The sequence below is a fragment of the Chamaea fasciata genome, unplaced genomic scaffold (assembly GCF_029207755.1).
Source record: "Chamaea fasciata isolate MVZ Bird 193981 ecotype frontalis unplaced genomic scaffold, bChaFas1.0.hap1 SCAF_29, whole genome shotgun sequence".
In the NCBI taxonomy this organism is placed as follows: domain Eukaryota; kingdom Metazoa; phylum Chordata; class Aves; order Passeriformes; family Sylviidae; genus Chamaea; species Chamaea fasciata.
In genome coordinates this window covers 4,672,262-4,694,622 of record NW_027094114.1, presented here as the reverse complement: position 1 = coordinate 4,694,622, position 22,361 = coordinate 4,672,262, and the positions used below count along the sequence as shown (strand labels likewise).

At 47.8% G+C, this 22,361-nt stretch overlaps 1 pseudogene; it reads left to right on the top strand.

The window, feature by feature from the left end:
- The first annotated feature begins 20,950 nt into the window (after window positions 1–20,950).
- On the top strand, window positions 20,951–21,876 carry LOC136302498 (olfactory receptor 14A16-like; annotated as a pseudogene).
- Window positions 21,877–22,361: the final 485 nt, after the last annotated feature.

Sequence of the window (22,361 nt, the reverse complement as noted above, 5' to 3'; positions counted from 1 at the left end):
CCTGCATTTCCATTTCTACTCGTTTCAGAGACCATTCCGGGTTAATCAATAGCCTCTGAATTCCTGTTTTCTTAATAGCATATGGCCCGGTTTTAGTAATTATGGGAGTTATACACTGTTCCTCTTCCTCAAAAATGACTGTAATTTGGGCTGTCACATTGTTCCTCAACACTGGTGGAGTTGTCTTAGCCTTCTTCTTGTGGAACTTAGTGCATACCTGGGTGATTAGTTAAAGTCAAGATCATACCCTCTTGGTGCACACCCTTCAATTTTGAGTCTAAACTCAGGACACTTGGTTAAGCATTGGTCACAGCATCCAGGACCAATCTGGATGAGTTCCATGGGTGGGTGATAGGCCTCATGGAATCTATTCTGTACGAATCCATTTTCACATGCCCAAACATTTGCTCCTTCCCACATACTTGCATCCGTGACTCTGAGCATTTTACCTAGAGCCCTACAAGACTGAAAGTCTTAAGCTTTCCCTTGGCATAGGTATATCCCAGTTACATTATACTTGTGTGGTGCTGCTTTGACTTCTGTTATGGTTGTGGCAATGAATACAAAAGTCACAACTTTCCACATAATGCCCATGATAACTATGAGTCCGTTACTTGCTATTCCGAGTAAGTTTCAACTTCAGTTATTTGCCATCTGGCGTGACCTTCCAAACTCCTTTGGGGGCTTTCTTCACCCAGGAGTGATGAATCCAAACCTTCTGTGTTTTGATCTTGATTGCAGTAAAGGTGGTGACGAGCACCTGGAATGGTCCCTCCCCCTGCAGTTCCAGAGTCTTCCCTCCAAAAGACTTAACATACACATAATCCCCAGGTTGTAAATCATATACTGGCCCGTCTAATTCTCTGTTTTGGGCCCCAGCCAAATACTTTTCTCTCCGAGTTGCTTATTCAGGGCCACCATGTATCTGTGTAGGGTTTCTTCCCCTACTTGAATGGGGGTTGTTCCTTCTTGGACTGCAATATGATCTCCGATATAATATTTCAAAAGGGCTTAATTTCTCTTTTGCCTTTGGTTTTGTCCAAATTCTCACCAATGCTAATTGGAGAGCCTGGGGCCAAGGCAAATTTGTTTCTTGTCCCAATGTTACAATTTGTTGCTTAATCAAATGGTTAATTTTTTCCACCTGGCCCCTGGATTGAGGGTGATATGGGGTATGCAATTCCCAATCTATTCTTACGTGGTGGCTAATTTGCTGCACAATTTTTGAAATAAAGTGTGGCCTTTATCTGAGGATATAGTGGCTGGGACTCCAAAATGTGGTATTATTTCTTGCAACAGTTCTTTCGTTACCTCCCGTGCCTTAGCTGTCCTTTTAGCGAAGGCTTCTGGCTACCCTGAAAAGGTATCAGTTAACACCAATAGGTAACGATATCCCCCCTTCCTGGTAATTCTGTAAAATCAATTTTCCATTGCTGCCCAGGTCCACAACCTTTCCCAGTTTGTCCAACTTTAGGCGTTGGGGTATTCTTAGGATTAGTTTGGAGGCAGAGATCACACTGATGAGTTACCTGTATTACTGTACCCTGCAATTTTCTGACAAAGATTCTATCTTTCAGATGGCTATACAGGTGTTGGGAGTTAGGTTTGTTCCTTCTTTCTCTAAAGATTTTTTTCCCCACAAGTTACCAAAGTGACCAAGTGTTGGATACTTAAGAGTACTTAACTGAAACAAAAAAGTAGACAAAAAGTGGAAGGGGGAGATAAAGCAAGTAAAAGACAAAGCTTGAGGCAGCTGCGTGCTTTTCTGCTTCCGGCGTTCGGGGAGGCGTGTGTCTGCCGCTCCTGGAGGAGCTCAGCCGCCGCAAAGCACGCCGAGCGGAGAACAGCTGTTGCTGGCTGGAAAAGTTTCACTGTGGCCAAAAAGATCCAGTCCTGGAAAATCTACTATCACCAGTTCGACCTGAATCCTGAGGTTTTTTTTTTCTCTGCCACTTGCGGAGGCTGGGCCGCTTTTCTGCCTCGCCTTCGAGCTTCTTTGGCGCTGCTCCTCTTGCTGCAGCGTGACCCTGCACCCCCTGCGCTGCCGGGACATCCTGCCCCTGCCTGCCGGGACACCCTGCCATCCCAGCTACCAGCCCGGGACTTTTCCACTGTTCCAGCTTGGTGCTCTGAGGATCCTGCAGGGACACCGAAACCAAACTGCCCTGGGTTTTGTGAAACAAAGCCCTCAAAGTTCTTGGTACTGTTGTCGTTTGTCATTAATGCTGTAGTTGTTTGGTGGGGGGGGGAGTTTTTTTTGTGTTTGTTTGCTTTGTATTACATACTAGTAAAGAACTGCTATTCCTATTTCCCAAATCTTTGCCAAAAAGCCTCTGATTGTAATTTTACCTAGCAAATAGCTGTCTTCCTAAACCAAGACAGATTTTGGCGCCCAACGTGGGGCTTGAGAGCACTAAAAAAAGAAAAGAAAAGAGAAATAGCAGTTCTTAACTAACCTAATACTTTCTTTTGTGTGCGTTGGATATAAAACCCTCATTAAGCTGCATCATGTAGTCTAACTTAGCCTAGTTTGAGAGGCATGTAGTTGTGGCTGTATTCCTTCCATTTGCAAGCCCTTATCTAAACATAGGCCCTATAACTAAGGCTACTGTGACTGTCATCCAGTTTATTTTATGGCTTAATAAGGTGAAGAACTCATAGATTTTTCATTTCCTCTGGAAAGCAAGCACATAAATTCAGGGCTATCGTACACTAACTGTGTGTTTTTAAAGTTACTTTAACAATAGTACCTACTGTGAAGAAATGACACCGGGGGAAGTTTCTTTTTCCCAACCCTTTACCCATCTCTTTGAGTCTGCCCCACCAGTTTTTGAAGAGTTTAAATCCTCTCTGAATGCTAATGATATCATACAATGGCTGGTGCTGCTAATATGCGTATTCTGTTTAGCATTCAGAGATAAGAGAAGATTGACCTAGATAACCACCCTGATACCTACCCCACAGAATAGAGATAATACCCCAGAGCCTGACTCTGCCCCATAGCCTGCCTCAGAAAAGACCCACCCAAATTGGGTTGAGGTTCTAGTAAAAGAAATAAGCCAAATGCTGAAAAAGTACATTTCCCCAGCTCATGAAAAACCCTCCCCCTGCCCCGAGAAGGCAGAGACTGATGGTGCAGCAGTGGAACCCACAGATGTTACAACTGTCCAGGTTCCAGCTGAACCACAAGGGCAGCCACAGGCAGCAGCAGTCGCCCCTGTAGAAACAAAGAAATGTAAAGTGAAATCGTCAAATCCTGATATTAAGGGTAAGAAAAGAGAATCCTCACAGCCCACAGAAGAGCCACAAGTTGAGATCATCACTGAGTCCCTGACATATAAAAGTCTACGTAATCTGCAAAAAGATATTGCACGACGAGAACGTGAGGCTTATACAGCCTGGATACTTCGAGTCTGAGACCTTATGAATACAAGTGTGCAACTGAATAGTGCTGAAGCAAAGAATTTGAGACCCTTGACCCAAGACTCAAGTATAAATCAGGTATTTGTTAAAGAACAAAGGCCCCTTCCCCTTTAAGAACAACTTCTAATGAGTGTGAAAGAGAGATTTGTCCACAAAGACAGAATGCAAGAGCACAACAATAGAATGCGATAGAAAACCCTTGAGAAAGAAATCCAACAGTTGAGAAAAGTGGCAGTATTGGAAGTACTTTTTGGGAGGACCGGACAGCATGATAATGACCCCGACAAGGTTAAATGCACAGGGCACATGTTGTGGAATCTGGCAACTCATGAACCATCCCAATACGCCACATTCATCGCAACAATTAATGCCAAAGATAACCGAGAGACAGTAGGTTCTGTTGCCAACAAGCTCAGAAATTATGAAAGTATGATCAGTAGCCCAATGCAGGCTCATGTCTCTGCGGTGGTGAAAGAACTCAAAGAAGAGATAAAGGAGGTAAGAGAAGAGATGAGAAAGAACGGTTCCCATGTAGCACCAGTGCGAGTCACAGGCCCCAGAATCAGATCCCAACATCCCCCAGCGAGAAAAAGAAAGTACACCCCTCGAGCTGACCTGTAGTTTTATCTGCGAGACCATGGGGAGGACATGGGAGCGTGGCATGGGAAACCTACTTCTGTCCTGGCAGCACGGGTATGTGAGCTCAAAGAAAGAAACGCTAACTGAAGGAGTTCCACTAGAATAAAAGTAGCCTCAGCCTCCCATGAGCAAGCTGCCAGGTATTACGGAGGTAAGAATGCTGTGTCAAATTCCCTCGAAGAAACCTCTACCATGTATGTCCAAGAAGAGAATAATAACCAGTGCTAGAGGGGCCCTGCCTCTAGCCAGGAAGAAGCACAAGAAAATCAAGTTTTTTGGACTGTGTGGATTCGATGGCCTAGCACATCAGAGCCACAAAAATATGAAGCTTTAGTAGATACTGGGTCGCAGTGTACTCTAATGCCATCAAGACATGTAGGAGCAGAACCAATTTCCATTGCCAGAGTGACAGAAGGATCACAAGAACTGACTCTGGTTAAAGCCGAAGTGAGCCTGACCAGGAAGGAGTAGCAGAAACTTCCGATTGTGACCGGCCCAGAGGCTCCATGTATTCTGGGCATAGACTTCCTCAAGAATAGATATTATAAAAACCCTAAAAGACACAGATAGGCTTTTAGAATAGCTGCTGTAGAGACAGAAAACATTAAGCAGTTGAACACCTTGCCGAGACTATCAAAGAACCCATCTGCAGTGAGACTCCTGAAAGTAGAAGAACAACAAGTACCTGTTGCCACCTCGACAGTGCACCGTCGGCAGTATCGGACAAATTGAGACGCCGTGATCCCCATCCACAAAATGATCCGTGAACTGGAGAGCCAAGAGGTAGTCAGCAAAACCCACTCACCCTTCAACAGCCCCATCTGGCCTGTGCGCAAGTCTGATGGAGAATGGAAACTAACTGTAGACTATCGTACATTGAATGAAGTGACTCCACCGCTGAGCGCTGCTGTGCCGGACATGCTGGAACTTCAGTACGAGCTGGAGTCCAAGGCAGCGAGGTGGTATGCCACTATTGACATTGCCAATGCATTTTTCTCCATTCCTCTGGCTGCAGAATGCAAGCCTCAGTTTGCTTTCACCTAAAAGGGCATGCAGTACACCTGGAACCGGCTGCCCCAGGGGTAAAAACACAGCCCCACCATCTGCCATGGGCTAATCCAAGCTGCACTAGAGAAAAGTGAAGCTCCGGAACATCTACAGTACATTGATGACATCATTGTGTGAAAAAAGACTGCAGCTGAAATGTTCAAGAAAAGATAGAAAATCATCCAGATTTTGCTAAAAGCCAAGTTTGCCATCAAGAAGAGCAAAGTCAAGAGACCTGCCAGAGAGATCCAGTTCCTAAGAGTAAAGTGGCAAAATGGACGACAGCAGATCCCCACTAAAGTCATTGATAAGATCACAGCAATGTCTCCACCGACCAGCAAAAAAAAAAACACAAGCTTTCCTAAGAGCCATAGGTTTTTAGAAAATGCACATTCCTGAGTACAGTCAAATCGTAAGCCCTCTCTACCTAGTTACCCGCAAAAAAACCAATTTCCACTGAGGCCCTAAACAGCAACAAGCCTTTGCCCAGATCAAGCAAGAGATTGCTCATGCAGTAGCCCTTGGCCCAGTCAGAACGAGACCAGATGTGAAGAATGTGCTTTATTCTGCAGCCAGGAACAACGGTTTGTCCTGGAGCCTTTGGCAGAACGTGCCAGGAGAGACCCGAAGCCGACCACTAAGATTCTAGAGTCGAAGTTACAGAAGATCTGAAGCCAACTACACTCCCACAAAGAAAAAAATCTTGGCCGCCTATAAAAGAGTTCAAGCCGCCTCAGAAGTGATTGGCACAGAAGCACAACTCCTCTTGGCACCCCGACTACCAGTGCTGGGGTAGATGTTTAAAGAAAAAGCTCCCTCCACGCACCATGCCACTAATGCCACATAGAGCAAATAGACTGCCCTCATCACACAGCGTGCCCGTATTAGAAACCCAAATCGCCCTGGGATTTTGAAGATAATTACAAACTGGCCGGAAAGAGAAAACTTTGGTCTCACGGACGAAGAGGAACAAAAACAAGTGACACGAACTGAAGAAGGTCCTCCGTACAACCAACTGCCAGCAGAAGAAACACACTACGCTCTTTTCACTGACGGTTCCTGTCGCATCGTGAGAATGAACCGTAAGTAAAAAGCTGCCGTATAAAGCCCCACACGACAAGTTTCAAAAGCCACTGAAAAAAAAAGAAAATCAAGTCAGCTTGCTGAACTCAAAGCTGTTCAATTAGCCCTTGGCATTGCTAAAAGAGAGAAGTAGCCAAAGCTCTACCTCTACACTGATTCGTAAATGGTAGCCAATGCTCTGTGGGGCTGGCTAGAAAAGTAGAAAAAAGCCAACTGGCAGCGTAGAAGAAAACCAATCTGGGCTGCTGATGAATAGAAAGACGTTGCCACTCGTTTAGAGAAGCTGCCTGTGAAAGTCCGCCATGTAGATGCCCATGTTCCCAAGAGTCGGGCTAATGAGGAACACCAAAACAACAAGCAGGTAAATCAAGCTGCCAAAATAGAAGTGTCAAAAATAGATTTAAATTGGCAACACAAGAGAGAGTTGTTCCTAGCCCGATGAGCCCATGATGCCTCGGGTCATCAGGGCAGAAATGCCACCTATAAGTGGGCCCAAGACCGAAAGGTAGATTTAACCATAGACAGTATTTCTCAAGTTATCCATGACTGTGAGACATGTGCTGCAATCAAGCAAGCCAAGCAAGTGAAGCCCTTATGGTATAGTAAGCAGTAGTCCAAATATAAATATAGAGAAGCCTAGCAAATTGACTACATCACCCTTCCCCAAACCCGCCAGGGTAAGCGTTATGTGCTAACCATAGTAGAAGCCACCACTAGATAGTTAGAGACCTACCCTGTGCCTCATGCTACTGCCCGGAAAACCATCCTGAGCCTAGAAAAACAAGTCCTGTGGAGACATGGCACCCCTGAGAGAATCGAGTCGGACAATGGGACTCATTTCAAGAATAGTCTTATAAGCACCTGGGCTAGAGAACATAGCATTGAGTGGGTATACCATATTCCTTATCATGCACCAGCGACCGGAAAAGTTGAACAGTGCAATAGCCTGCTTAAAACTACCTTGAAAGCACTGGGTGGGGGAACCTTTAAAAATTGGAATACTAATTTAGCAAAAGCCACCTGGTTAGTGAACACTCGAGGTTCCACCAACCGAACAGGTCCTGCCCAATCTGAGCCCTTGCAAAAGACAGACGGAAATAAGGTTCCAGTGGTACACATGAGAAGTATGCTGAGAAAAACTGTTTGGATTAATCCTGCCTCCAGCAAAGACAATCCCATCCGTGGGGTTGTCTTCGCTCAGGGACCAGGTTGCACCTGGTGAGTGATGCAAAAAAATGGAGAGACCCGATGCATACCTCAAAAAGACCTTGTTTTAGGGTAAACTACCCATGACAATGTGGCTACATCCATATTTGCATATATATATATGTATTTTTAACAGTTAAAACTCAATGTAATATGTTGGTATGGGAAAAAAATTCGGGGTGGATAATGTTGGGAGTTAGGTTTGTTCCTTCTTTCTCTAAAGAATTTTTTCCCCACAAGTTACCAAAGTGACCAAGTGTTGGATACTTAAGAGTACTTAACTGAAACAAAAAAGTAGACAACTAGTGGAAGGGGGAGATAAAGCAAGTAAAAGACAAAGCTTGAGGCAGCTGCGTGCTTTTTTCTGCTTCCGGCGTTCGGGGAGACGTGTGTCTGCCGCTCCTGGAGGAGCTCAGCCGCCGCAAAGCACGCCAAGGAGAGAACGGCTGTTGCTGGCTGGAGGAGTTTCACTGTGGCCAAAGGGATCCAGTCCTGGAAAATCTACTATCACCGGTTCGACCTGAATCCTGAGTTTTTTTCTCTGCCACTTGCAGAGGCTGGGCCGCTTTTCTGCCTCGCCTTCGAGCTTCTTCGGCGCTGCTCCTCTTGCTGCAGCGTGACCCTGCACCCCCTGCGCTGCCGAGACATCCTGCCCCTGCCTGCCAGGACACCCTGCCATCCCAGCTACCAGCCCGGGACTTTTCCACTGTTCCAGCTTGGTGCTCTGAGGATCCTGCAGGGACACCGAAACCAAACTGCCCTGGGTTTTGTGAAACAAAGCCCTCAAAGTTCTTGGTACTGTTGTCGTTTGTCATTAATGCTGTAGTTGTTTGGTGGGGGGGGAGTTCTTTTTGTGTTTGTTTGCTTTGTATTACATACCAGTAAAGAACTGCTATTCCTATTTCCCAAATCTTTGCCAAAAAGCCTCTGATTGTAATTTTACCTAGCAAATACCTGTCTTCCTAAACCAAAACAACAGGGCATCTATTTCCCAATGTGTTTTCGCATGTTCTTTCCTAATGACCACAATAAATAGGAGGGTACCACAAGTTTCCCTTCTTCTGTTACTGATTGTAACTTGTGTTTTCTACCTGTTGGGGGTTAGGTTTGTTCCTTCTTTCTCTAAAGAATTTTTTCCCCACAAGTTACCAAGGAGACCAAGTGTTAGATACTTGAGAGTACTTAACTGAAACAAAGAAGTGGACAAAAGGTGGAAGGGGGAGATAAAGCAGGTAAAAGACAAAGCTTGAGGCAGCTGCGTGCTTTTTTCTGCTTCCGGCGTTCGGGGAGACGTGTGTCTGCCGCTCCTGGAGGAGCTCATCCGCCGCAAAGCACGCCGAGGAGAGAACGGCTGTTGCTGGCTGGAGGAGTTTCACTGTGGCCAAAAGGGATCCAGTCCTGGAAAATCTACTATCACCGGTTCGACCTGAATCCTGAGTTTTTTTCTCTGCCACTTGCGGAGGCTGGGCCGCTTTTCTGCCTCGCCTTCGAGCTTCTTTGGCGCTGCTCCTCTTGCTGCAGCGTGACCCTGCACCCCCTGCGCTGCCGGGACATCCTGCCCCTGCCTGCCGGGACACCCTGCCATCCCAGCTACCAGCCCGGGACTTTTCCACTGTTCCAGCTTGGTGCTCTGAGGATCCTGCAGAGACACCGAAACCAAACTGCCCTGGGTTTTGTGAAACAAAGCCCTCAAGGTTCTTGGTACTGTTGTCGTTTGTCATTAATGCTGTAGTTGTTTGGTGGGGGGGAAAGTTTTTTTGTGTTTGTTTGCTTTGTATTACATACTAGTAAAGAACTACTATTCCTATTTCCCAAATCTTTGCCAAAGAGCCTCTGATTGTAATTTTACCTAGCAGATACCTGTCTTCCTAAACCAAGACAGATTTTGGCGCCCAAGTGTGGGGCTTGAGGGCACTGAGAAAAGAAAAGGGAAGAGAAATAGCAGTTCTTAACTAACCTAGTACTTTCTTTTGTGTGCATTGGATATAAAAACCTCATTAGGCTGCATCATGTGGTCTAACTTAGCCTGGTTTGGGTGGCATGTGGTTGTGGCTGTATTCCTTCCATTTGCAGGCCCTTATCTAAACATGGGCCCTATAACTAAGGCTACTGTGACTGTCATCCAGTTTATTTTATGGCTTAATAAGGTGAAGAACTCATGGATTTTTAATTTCCTCTGGAAAGCAGGGACATGGATTCAGGGCTATCGTACACTAACTGTGTGTTTTTGGAGTTATTTTAACAATGGTACCTACTGTGAGGAAATGACACCGGGAAAAGTTTCTTTTTCCCAACCCTTTACCCATCTCTTTGGGTCTGCCCCACCAGTTTTTGAAGGGTTTAAATCCTCTCTGAATGCTAATGATATCATACAATGGCTGGTGCTGCTAATATGCGTATTCTGTTTAGCATTCAGAGATAAGGGAAGATTGACCTGGATAACCACCCTGATACCTCCCCCACAGAATAGGGATGATACCCCAGAGCCTGACTCTGCCCCACAGCCTGCCTCAGAAAGGACCCACCCGGATTAGGTTGAGGTTCTGGTAAAAGAGATAGGCCAAATGCTGAAGGAGTACATTTCCCCAGCTCATGAAAAACCCTCCCCCTGCCCCGAGAAGGCAGAGACTGATGGTGCAGCAGTGAAACCCACAGACGTTACAACTGTCCAGGTTCCAGCTGAACCACAAGGGCAGCCACAGCCAGCAGCAGTCGCCCCTGTAGAAACAAGGAAGTGTAAAGTGAAATTGTCAGATCCTGATATTAAGGGTAAGAAAGGAGAGTCCTCACAGCCCACAGAAGAACCACAAGTTGAGATCATCACTGAGTCCCTGACATATGAAAGTCTACGTAATCTGCAAAAAGATATTGCACGACGAGGACGTGAGGCTTATACAGCCTGGCTACTTCGAGTCTGGGACCTTATAAGTACAGGTGTGCAACTGAATAGTGCTGAAGCAAGGAATTTGAGACCCTTGACCCAGGACTCAGGTATAAATCAGGTATTTGTAAAAGAGCAAAGGCCCCTTCCCCTTTGAGAACGACTTCTAATGAGTGTGAGAGAGAGATTTGTCCACAGAGACAGAATGCAAGAGCACAACAATAGAATGCGATGGAAGACCCTTGAGGAAGGAATCCAACAGTTGAGAGAAGTGGCAGTATTGGAAGTACTTTTTAGGAGGACCGGACAGCATGATAATGACCCCGACAAGGTTAAATGCACAGGGCACATGTTGTAGAATCTGGCAACTCATGGACCATCCCAATACGCCACATTCATCGCAACAATTAATGCTGAGGATAACCGAGAGACAGTGGGTTCTGTTGCCAACAAGCTCAGAAATTATGAAAGTATGATCAGTGGCCCAATGCAGGCTCATGTCTCTGCGGTGGTGAAGGAACTCAAAGAGGAGATAAAGGAGGTGAGAGAGGAGATGAGAAGGAACAGTTCCCATGTAGCACCGGTGCGAGTCACAGGCCCCAGAATCAGAGCCCAACATTCCCCAGCGAGAGAGAGAGGGTACACCCCTCGAGCTGACCTGTGGTTTTATCTGCGGGACCATGGGGAGGACATGGGAGCGTGGCATGGGAAACCTACTTCTGTCCTGGCAGCACGGGTACGTGAGCTCAAGGAGAGAAACGCTAACAAAGGGAGTTCCACTAAAATGAAGGTAGCCTCAGCCTCCCATGAGCAAGCTGCCAGGTATTACAGAGGTGAGAATGCTGTGTCAGATTCCCTCGAAGGAACCTCTACCATGTATGTCCAAGAAGAGAATAATAACCAGTGCTAGAGGGGCCCTGCCTCTAGCCAGGAAAAGGCACGAGAAAATCGGGTTTTTTGGACTGTGTGGATTCGATGGCCTGGCACATCAGAGCCACAAAAATATGAAGCTTTAGTAGATACTGGGTCGCAGTGTACTCTAATGCCATCGGGACATGTGGGGGCAGAACCGATTTCCATTGCCGGGGTGACGGGGGGATCACAAGAACTGACTCTGGTTGAAGCCGAGGTGAGCCTGACCGGGAAGGAGTGGCAGAAACTTCCGATTGTGACCGACCCAGAGGCTCCATGAATTCTGGGCATAGACTTCCTCAGGAATGGACATTATAAAGGCCCTAAAAGACTCAGATAGGCTTTTGGAATAGCTGCTGTAGAGACAGAAAACATTAAGCAGTTGAACACCTTGCCGGAACTATCAGAGAACCCATCTGCAGTGGGACTCCTGAAGGTAGAAGAACAACAAGTACCTGTTGCCACCTCGACAGTGCACCGTCGGCAGTATCGGACAAATCGAGATGCCGTAATCCCCATCCACAAGATGATCCGTGAGCTAGAGAGCCAAGGAGTAGTCAGCAAAACCCACTCACCCTTCAACAGCCCCATCTGGCCTGTGCGCAAGTCTGATGGAGAATGGAAACTAACTGTAGACTATCGTGCATTGAATGAAGTGACTCCACCGCTGAGCGCTGCTGTGCCGGACATGCTGAAACTTCAGTATGAGCTGGAGTCCAAGGCAGCGAAGTGGTATGCCACTATTGACATTGCCAATGCATTTTTCTCCATTCCTCTGGCTGCAGAATGCAGGCCTCAGTTCACTTTCACCTGAAGAGGCGTGCAGTACACCTGGAACCGGCTGCCCCAGGGGTAAAAACACAGCCCCACCATCTGCCATAGGCTGATCCAGGCTGCACTGGAGAAAAGTGAGGCTCCGGAACATCTACAGTACATTGATGACATCATTGTGTGGAGAAAGACTGCAGCTGAAGTGTTCGAGAAAGGAGAGAGGATCATCCAGATTTTGCTGAAAGCCGAGTTTGCCATCAAGAAGAGCAAAGTCAAAGGACCTGCCAGAGAAATCCAGTTCCTGAGAGTAAAGTGGCAAGATGAACGGCGGCAGATCCCCACTGAGGTCATTGATAAGATCACAGCAATGTCTCCACCGACCAGCAAAAAGGAAACACAAGCTTTCCTAAGAGCCATAGGTTTTTGGAAGATGCACATTCCTGAGTACAGTCAGAGCGTGAGCCCTCTCTACCTGGTTACCCGCAAGAAAAACAATTTCCACTGGGGCCCTGAACAGCAACAAGCCTTTGCCCAGATCAAGCAGGAGATTGCTCATGCAGTAGCCCTTGGCCCAGTCAGAACAGGACCAAATGTGAAGAATGTGCTTTATTCTGCAGCCAGGAACAACGGTTTGTCCTGGAGCCTTTGGCAGAAAGTGCCAGGAGAGACCCGAGGCCGACCACTGAGATTCTGGAGTCGAAGTTACAGAGGATCTGAAGCCAACTACACTCCCACAGAGAAAGAGATCTTGGCCGCCTATGAAAGAGTTCAAGCCGCCTCAGAAGTGATTGGCACAGAAGCACAACTCCTCTTGGCACCCCGACTACCAGTGCTGGGGTGGATGTTTAAAGAAAAGGCTCCCTCCACGCACCATGCCACTGATGCCACATGAAGCAAATGGACTGCCCTCATCACACAGCGTGCCTGTATTAGAAACCCAAATCGCCCTGGGATTTTGAAGATAATTACAAACTGGCCGAAAGGAGAAAACTTCGGTCTCACGGACGAAGAGGAGCAAGAACAAGTGACACGGGCTAAAGAAGCTCCTCCATACAACCAACTGCCAGCAGAAGAAACACACTACGCTCTTTTCACTGACGGTTCCTGTCGCATCGTGGGAATGAACCGTAAGTGAAAAGCAGCCGTATGGAGCCCCACACGACAGGTTGCAGAAACCACTGAAGGAGAAGGGGGATCAAGTCAGCTTGCTGAACTCAAAGCTGTTCAATTAGCCCTTGACATTGCTGAAAGAGAGAAGTGGCCAAAGCTCTACCTCTACACTGATTCGTGGATGGTAGCCAATGCTCTGTGGGGCTAGCTGGAAAGGTAGAAAAAGGCCAACTAGCAGCGTAGAAGAAAACCAATCTGGGCTGCTAATGAATGGAAAGACGTTGCCACTCGTTTAAAGAAGCTGCCTGTGAAAGTCCGCCATGTAGATGCCCATGTTCCCAAGAGTCGGGCTAATAAAGAACACCAAAACAACAAGCAAGTAGATCAGGCTGCCAAGATAGAAGTGTCAAAGATAGATTTAGATTAGCAACACAAAGGAGAGTTGTTCCTAGCCCGATGGGCCCATGATGCCTCGAGTCATCAGGGCAGAGATGCCACCTATAAGTGAGCCCGAGACCGAGAAGTAGATTTAACCATGGACAGTATTTCTCAAGTTATCCATGACTGTGAGACATGTGCTGCAATCAAGCAAGCCAAGCGAATGAAGCCCTTATGGTATAGTGGGCGGTGGTCCAAATATAAATATGGAGAAGCCTAGCAAATTGACTACATCACCCTTCCCCAAACCCGCCAGGGTAAGCGTTATGTGCTAACCATAGTGGAAGCCACCACTGGATGGTTGGAGACCTACCCTGTGCCTCATGCTACTGCCCGGAACACCATCCTGGGCCTAGAAAAACAAGTCCTGTGAAGACATGGCACCCCTGAGAGAATCGAGTCGGACAATGAGACTCATTTCAAGAATAGTCTTATAAGCACCTGGGCTAGAGAACATGGCATTGAGTGAGTGTACCATATTCCTTATCATGCACCAGCGGCCGAAAAAGTTGAACAGTGCAATGGCCTGCTTAAAACTACCTTGAAAGCACTGAGTGGAAAAACCTTTAAGAATTAGGATACTAATTTAGCAAAGGCCACCTGGTTGGTGAACACTCGAAGTTCCACCAACCGAGCAGGTCCTGCCCAATCTGAGCCCTTGCAAAAAACAGACGAAGATAAAGTTCCAGTGGTACACATGAGAAGTATGCTAAGAAAAACTGTTTGGATTAATCCTGCCTCCAGCAAAGACAATCCCATCCGTGGAGTTGTCTTCGCTCAAGGACCAGGTTGCACCTGGTAAGTGATGCAAAAAGATGAAGAGACCCGATGCATACCTCAAGAAGACCTTGTTTAAGAATAAACTACCCATGACAATGTGGCTACATCCATATTTGCATATATATATATGTATTTTTAACAATTAAAACTCAATGTAATATGTTAGTATGAAAAAAAATTCAAGGTAAATAATGTTGGAAGTTAAGTTTGTTCCTTCTTTCTCTAAAAAATTTTTTCCCCACAAGTTGCCAAGGAAACCAAGTGTTAGATACTTGAGAGTACTTAACTGAAACAAAGAAGTGGACAAAAGGTGGAAAGAAAAAATAAAGCAAGTAAAAGACAAAGCTTGAGGCAGCTGCGTGCTTTTTTCTGCTTCCGGCGTTCGGGGAGACGTGTGTCTGCCGCTCCTGGAGGAGCTCAGCCGCCGCAAAGCACGCTGAAGAGAGAACGGCTGTTGCTGGCTAGAAAAGTTTCACTGTGGCCAAAAGGATCCAGTCCTGGAAAATCTACTATCACCGGTTCGACCTGAATCCTGAGTTTTTTTCTCTGCCACTTGCGGAGGCTGGGCCGCTTTTCTGCCTCGCCTTCGAGCTTCTTTGGCGCTGCTCCTCTTGCTGCAGCGTGACCCTGCACCCCCTGCGCTGCCGAGACATCCTGCCCCTGCCTGCCGGGACACCCTGCCATCCCAGCTACCAGCCCGGGACTTTTCCACTGTTCCAGCTTGGTGCTCTGAGGATCCTGCAGAGACACCGAAACCAAACTGCCCTGGGTTTTGTGAAACAAAGCCCTCAAGGTTCTTGGTACTGTTGTCGTTTGTCATTAATGCTGTAGTTGTTTAGTGAAAAAGAAAATTTTTTTGTGTTTGTTTGCTTTGTATTACATACTAGTAAAAAACTACTATTCCTATTTCCCAAATCTTTGCCAAAGAGCCTCTAATTGTAATTTTACCTAGCAGATACCTGTCTTCCTAAACCAAAACACTACCTTAATAAGTTTCCTGTCCTTTTTATTGTAAACTGGCTTACCTTCAATGGAAATTCTTCCATCTGGGATCAATGTTGCTTCAACTGTCTCATCAGGTGCCTCACCTTTGGCTGCATTTTTTGCCTCTCTGTCCACCAGCATGTTTTCTTCTTCCAATTTGGAGCTCACTCTTTGTGCTTTGATGTGCATGATATCTACCCTCCCAGGTAACTGGACTCCATCTAATAGCTTCAATATCTCTTGTGCATGTTTGATATTTTTCACTTGTGAGTTCAACAGCCGCCTCTCTTTCCAAATGGCTCCACATGCATGGACCACCCCAAATGCATACCTTGAGTCTGTTAAAATGTTCATTTCTTTTCCTTTTGCCAGCTCTAAGGCCCGGGTTAAGGTGAATATTTCAGCCTTCTGTGCAGAGGTGTTAGTTGGTAATGGTCCAGACTCTATCACCTCTGCGGTCGTGGTGACTGCATACCCAGCATGTCTTTTTCCACTTATCACACAGCTGCTTCCATCAGTAAACAAAGTCTCAGTGTTCTTGAGAGGAGTGTCCTTCAGATCTTAGTGGCTGGAGTAGGTGGCTTTGATGGTCTCCAGGCAATCATGGATAACCGGTTCTCCTGTACTCCCACTGAGGAAGGAAGCTGGGTTCACAGTATTAGTTACCACTATCTCAACATCATCTTGTGCTACCAGTATGGCTTGGTATTTCAGCTCACTCAGGTTCAGAGATGAACAGAGAAAGAGGAAGTTTATTATGATTTGGGGTTTAAACAGGATTTGGGATTTGATCAAGAATTGGTAGATGAGAGAAACACCTTTCTAACCCCAATGGTCAATTCAGCAGTCCATCACAGAGAGGTATGAAAACAATCTACTTTGTTTATGGTACATGCATGAGAATCTCCACTAGAAATATGTAAAAATCAGAAGGCTTGAAGAATCAGGGTGACATCGCACAGTCATCTTCTGGCCCAGGGTGAATTTGTGTGCCTCCTTGTTATTTACTGCTGTTGCTGCAATGGCTCTGAGGCACCCTGCCCCCCCCTTAGCTGTTACGTTCAGCTGTTTGGAGAGGTAGGCAACTGCCCACCGCTATGGCCCAGGTTCTGTGCTAGTATTCCCAAAGCAGTCCCCTGCTTTTCATGAGAGAAAACAAAAAGAACAATATACTCACATCTGGAAGTCCCAGGGCTGGAGCTGACATGAGGGCCTTTATCAGTGGGTTGAAGGCTTGTGTTGCTTCTTTTGTCCATTGAAGGTCTCTGCTCCCTTCTGTGATCAAGGCATACGGAGGTTTAATGAGTAACCCATAGTTATAAATCCACAGCCTGCCCCACCCCATCATACCTAGAAAGGTTCTCTGTTCCTTTATTGTCTGGGGTTTTGGGGTTTGGCATATTGCTTCCTTGTGATCTTGCCCTAAGGTTCTTTGTCCAACATTGACCTCGTAGCCCAAGTAAATAACTGTCTGCTTCACCATCTGGGCTTTCTTTTGGGATACCCAATGCCCCTGCAGGCTCAAAAAGTTTAGGAGGCTTACCATCCAGTCAATACACACCTCTCGGGTCTGGGTAGCTATTAAGAGGTCATCTACATACTGAAGCAGCTGTCCTTCTCCTGGTGGGGGCTCCCAAGACTCCAAATCCTTTGCAAGCTGCTCTCCAAATATGGTGGGGGCATTCTTGCACCCCTGGAGTAATACACACCATGTGAACTGAGTTTTGTCCCAAGTTTTAGGGCTTTCCCATTCAGATGCAAAAATTTTCTGGCTGGCTTCATATGAATTCCTTGCCTCATGGATGCAAGGAGACCACTCTGGCACTCTGAGTCCCCATGGAACCAAAGGCCATTGTGACACCACAGGGCCTCAGAGAACCCAGGCAACCACTGTGAGACTGCAAGGTGTCATGGAAGGAAGGGGCCATTGTGACACTACAGGTCCCCATGGAAGCAAGGGGCCAGTGTGACACAGCCAGGCCCTGTGGAACCAAGGAGCCATTGTGATCCCGGGGAACCCAATAGAACCAAGGGGCCATTGTGTCATTGTGCAGTCCTGTAAAACCAAGGAAACCCTTTTGACACTGCAAGGCCTCATGGAAGCAAGGGGCCATTGTGACATTGTGGAGGCAAGGAGACCATTGGCATATCACTGGGCCTCATAGAAACAAAATTCTGTTGTGATACTATGGGGCCTCATGGAACCAAGGGGCAATTGTGATGCTGCAGGGCCCCAAGGATCCAAGAACTTGGAACAGGTCTGGCTGGCTTGGCCTCTGGTCTGACTGGTCCAACTGACCTTGACATGTTGAGGGCTGCTTCTCATCTACCCCTGAAACCCTGGAGTTCTGCGCATTCCTGCCTGTAGGAAAGAAATGTCCTCCTCCAGGGGTTGATGGCCAAAACTGGGAGTTTTCCTCCAAATTTAATTATATCCATTATATATAAATAAATATAATTATATTATATTTAATTCATATTCCCATATGAAACCTGCCAGGACAGACAGCTCTAGCTGGCCTTGGCCTCTTAGGGGCCACCTCTTATCTGCCTTCAAAACACTAGAGGGCTGTGTATTTCCCTCTACAGGAAAAAAAAAAATCTTTCAAGTCCAGATGTCCATGGCCAAAACTGGGAACCTGCCTCCAAAACTCCTTCTATCCAAGGATAGCTCCCAGACAAAAGCTGCAAGGACAGTCTGGGTTCCCTTGGCTTCCTGAGGGCCAGCACTCACCTGCCTTTGAAACACTGGGGCTCCCTACTTTCTTTCCTATGGAAAAGAATTGCACTTCTTGTCCTGACGTCCATGGACAAAGCTGGGAATTGGCCTTCTAAACTCCATCTATCCAAGGATTGCTACCAGACAAAAGCTTCCATGACAAACAGGTCTTGCTGGTGTTGGCTTCCTTTGGGCTGCATCTAATCAGCCTTTGAAACACTGGGGCTCTGTCCATTCCTTTTTGTTTAGAAGAACTGTCATTCCAGCCCAGGCACCAATAGCTGAAATGGAATCCCACCTCCAAAATTCCACATATAATCGAGGGCTCCTTTCAGACAAAACTGCAAGGAAAGACAGGTCTGGTTTGCGTTGGCCTCAGGTGAGTGCCTCTTATCTGCCTTCAAAACCCTGGGTTTCCTTTCTATAGAAAAGAACCATCCTTGTCCAGGTACCCATGGCATCAAGCACAAGGCCACAATCTAGGCACAAAGGAGCACTGTGCTCAGTGGAGTGGAGCCTGGAGACAGGGGACAAGAGCCCTGAGAGTGCTTGAAGGGTGGTTTCAGAGATGGTGGATCCTTTTGACATAGTAGAGAAGAGCCAGAGAAAGAAAAAATTAATTCCAAAAGCATGTGGGGGAGCCAAGACTGGGAACAAAAAAAAAGGAATTTCTGTCCCAGGGCAGGGATGTGCTGCAACACTCCAGAAGGAGTCTGGAGCAGCCCAAGGCTCTGTGTGCCCAGGAAGAGGCAGGCAGGATGCAGAGCTGTCAGCAAAGGAAGGGCCCAGCCAGGTGGGGCAGCCGGGGGATGACGACAGCCTGCAGGGACACAGGCGCAGGGCACGGACACCGTAGGACAGCCTGGGCTGCACAGGGCACAGGGATGGGCAGCAGCTGCAAGGCCCTGACAGAGCCAACTCCTGCAGCACTTTGGCCATGGCTGCTGGGCCTGGGCCTGAGCCATGAGGAGGAGACAAGTGACCCTTGCAGGCCTGGGGCCTCATTGCCTCCTTGTCCCTGCTCAGCAGCCTGGCAGGGGCCGCTCCATGCTGCTGCCCTTGGCATTGCACATCCCCACATCCCAGTGGGCCGGGAAGAGCCCTGAGCACTGAGGGAGGGACAGGATGTGCCTTGGCAGGGGCTGGGGCTCGGGCCTTGGCCTTTTGCATTCCTGAAACACATGCAGGTTTGCTCAGCATCAGAGACACCTTTGCCTTGTTTGTCCCCACCTGTCATCATTACCTGCAGTGTTCTGCTCTGACTGGAACCTGGGGACACTTTCTCAGTCATGTTCCTCAGTGGGACCCATTACAACTTTAAGAAACTTTGGAGTTTCAATCTCTGAAAAGTTCTTGAAATATCCTTGAAAGAGTTCTTGAAAAGTTTTTTAAACACTCTCGGGGACCGAGTCTGATGTAAACAACACCAAATCCCTGAGAGGCTCATTAAAATCCTGGTACTGTGTCTGTGCTGCTGAGCTGGGCCGGGCTCCTGGCACAAAGGCAGCTCCTGGCAACCAAGAAGAGCTTCAAAAAGACATTTCTCCTCAGGAGCAGCTCCTCTCCCAGCCCAGCAGGGCTGAGGGTATTGCCTGCAGGTACCTGAGAGGAGTGAAGCAGACAGACATCTCAAGTAACTGGAAGGACAATTCTGAAATAATTCACGGATAAATCTTCACAACTTTTGAAAATTCTGGGGTTCTTCATGGAGAAATCCTCACCACTTCAGACACAGTCAGTCTCTGGCTGCAGGAATCTCCTAAAGCTGACCCATGACAGGACTGACAGCACTGTAGGGATGGCTCTGCTGCCTTTCTGCTTTGGGGGAGGATGTGCTCCAGAGCGGGGCTGCCCTGGGCACCGTCAGAGGGACAGGGCAGGACGGCTCCTGCTGCCAGGGACAGCTGCAGGGGCTGAAGCTGGGGCTGCAGCCAGGGATGCCCAGGGCTGTCGTGCAGAGCAGGTGCTGCAGCCCTGAGGGCTCTTGGCCAGGCCAGGGGATCTGTCACCTGCCAGGGGCAGCTCTCAGCCTGCCTGGGAGCTCCCATGGACTGTGGGAAGAAGTTGGAGGTGGAAGGAGTGACTCCCATCAGGGCAAATTCCTCCTGCTGTGGAGATGGTGCTGCATGGCCAGGACTGCTCTCAGCTTTGTCCTAAAGGAAAGGGAAAGGGGCTGTCAGGGTTGTCTGTGTCACTGAGACTCCTGCACTGTCACCCTGGGCATCAGCAGATCTGTCTCAGATCTCCCTCAGAAAGTGCCTCCTCACCCTCCTCTACCTACAGACAGCAGCAGCAGCACCTTGGCTTGCAGCATCTCTGTTGGTCTGAGCTGCCCTTAAGGCCCTGCTACCAGGGAGATGCCCCTGGGCAGTGGCCTGGGCTGGGAGGGGTGAGCAGGGCAGAGCTCAGCCCCCAGGGCTGGGCTGGGCTCTGGGAGCACTGGCAGGGACAAGGCGTGGATAGAGAGAAACAGCTCCCAGTAGGCACAACTCCAGGTAGTAGAGAGCCAGACCAACACTTGATATCTCTCCATGTCCAGGTGCACAGGGAAAGACAGAAAGGTTTAGAGAAATTGATTTTGGACTCATCAAAAAGGCCATTTTTTTCCTGTACCAGTTTTAACTGTTACGAATCTGAAATAGGAAATGGTGAAATGAGCTTAGGACAAATATGTGGGAACCAGCAAGTCTGACTGCACTGGGGCACAAGGAGCTCTGTTTCCCCTTTGGGCTCCCCAGTGTTGAGACTGAGAGCAGTACTAGAGATGAGGTGGTAACTCAGAAGCACAAACCCAAGCTAAAAAGAAAAAAAAAAAAGAAAAATGTTTAGTGAAGTTCCCCCACTAGAGAAGCGGTTTTGAGGGAATTTTGCAAAAAAAACCCATAGTATTGACCCAAAGGTTGGTCCCAGCATGTAAATGTCTTCATTCCACAGCTCATGATGCCCAGAGTGAAGAAATGTCCAACAGCAGCTCCATCAGCCACTTCCTCCTGCTGGCATTGGCAGACACGCGGCAGCTGCAGCTCCTGCACTTCTGCCTCTTCCTGGGCATCTCCCTGGCTGCCCTCCTGGGCAACGGCCTCGTCATCAGCGCCGTAGCCTGCGGCCACCACCTGCACAGCCCCATGTTCTCCTTCCTGCTCAACCTGGCCCTCACCGACCTGGGCTCCATCCTCACCACTGTCCCCAAAGCCATGCACAATTCCCTCTGGGACACCAGGCCCATCTCCTATGAAGGATGTGCTGCACAGCTCTTTCTTATTGTCTTCTTCCTTGGAGCAGAGTATTTCCTCCTGACCGTCATGTCCTATGATCTCTACGTGTCCATCTGCAAACCCCTGCACTACGGGACCCTCCTGGGCAGCAGAGCTTGTGCCCACATGGCAGCAGCTGCCTGGGCCAGTGCCTTTCTCTGCTGCACACAGCCAATACATTTTCCCTGCCCCTGTGCCAGGGTAATGTCCTGGGCCAGTTCTTCTGTGAAATCCCACAGATCCTCAAGCTCTCCTGCTCCAAATCTTACCTCAGGGAAATTGGGCTCATTGTGCTAAATGCTTTCCTAGATTTTGGCTGTTTTGTGTTCATGGTTTTCTCCTATGTGCAGATCTTCAGGGCTGTGCTGAGGATCCCCTCTGAGCAGGGACGGCACAAAGCCTTTTCCACCTGCCTCCCTCACCTGGTCGTGGTCTCCCTGTTCCTCAGCACCTCATTTTTTGTCTACCTGAAACCCCCCTCCATCTCCTCCCCATCCCTGGATCTGTCACTGTCAGTTCTGTACTCAGTGGTGTCTGCAGCCCTGAACCCCCTCATCTACAGCCTGAGGAACAAGGAGCTCAAGGCTGCAGTGTGGAAACTCATCACTAGACGATTGCAGAAACATTAAACTGCTGTACAGTTTCTGCAAACTATTTGTAATAAAAGTCATCTTTGGTACTTCTTGTTGGTTTGGTCGTTGGGTTTTTTTCCCTGTGCTTTAGTTTTCTAACATTGTCTACAAAGGCCATTGTTTGTGTACTTTCTCATTTGTTTCTCTTCACGTTTTCTGTGGCCACAGACTGTGTCATTGAGGAGCTGTGTTCTCAGTGGCTCTAAATGAATTTAAGTATCTCCCAGCAAAATTTTCTCTGGAGAACCCCCTTTTTGTTTCCTTCAGCTGCAGCAGCAATGTCTATGTGCAGAGCTGGGGGCAGATCAGTGCTGGAACAGCAGCTCTGCTCTGCTGGCCACACCATTCCTCATCCAGACCAGGTGCCATTGGCCTTCTTGGTCACCTGGGCAAAGTTGCAGGGGAACCCCAAAATAATGAAAGGAGTCGGCAGAGCAAACGCAGGTCCAATCAATATGATTACTGCTACGTTTCTCCTTTAT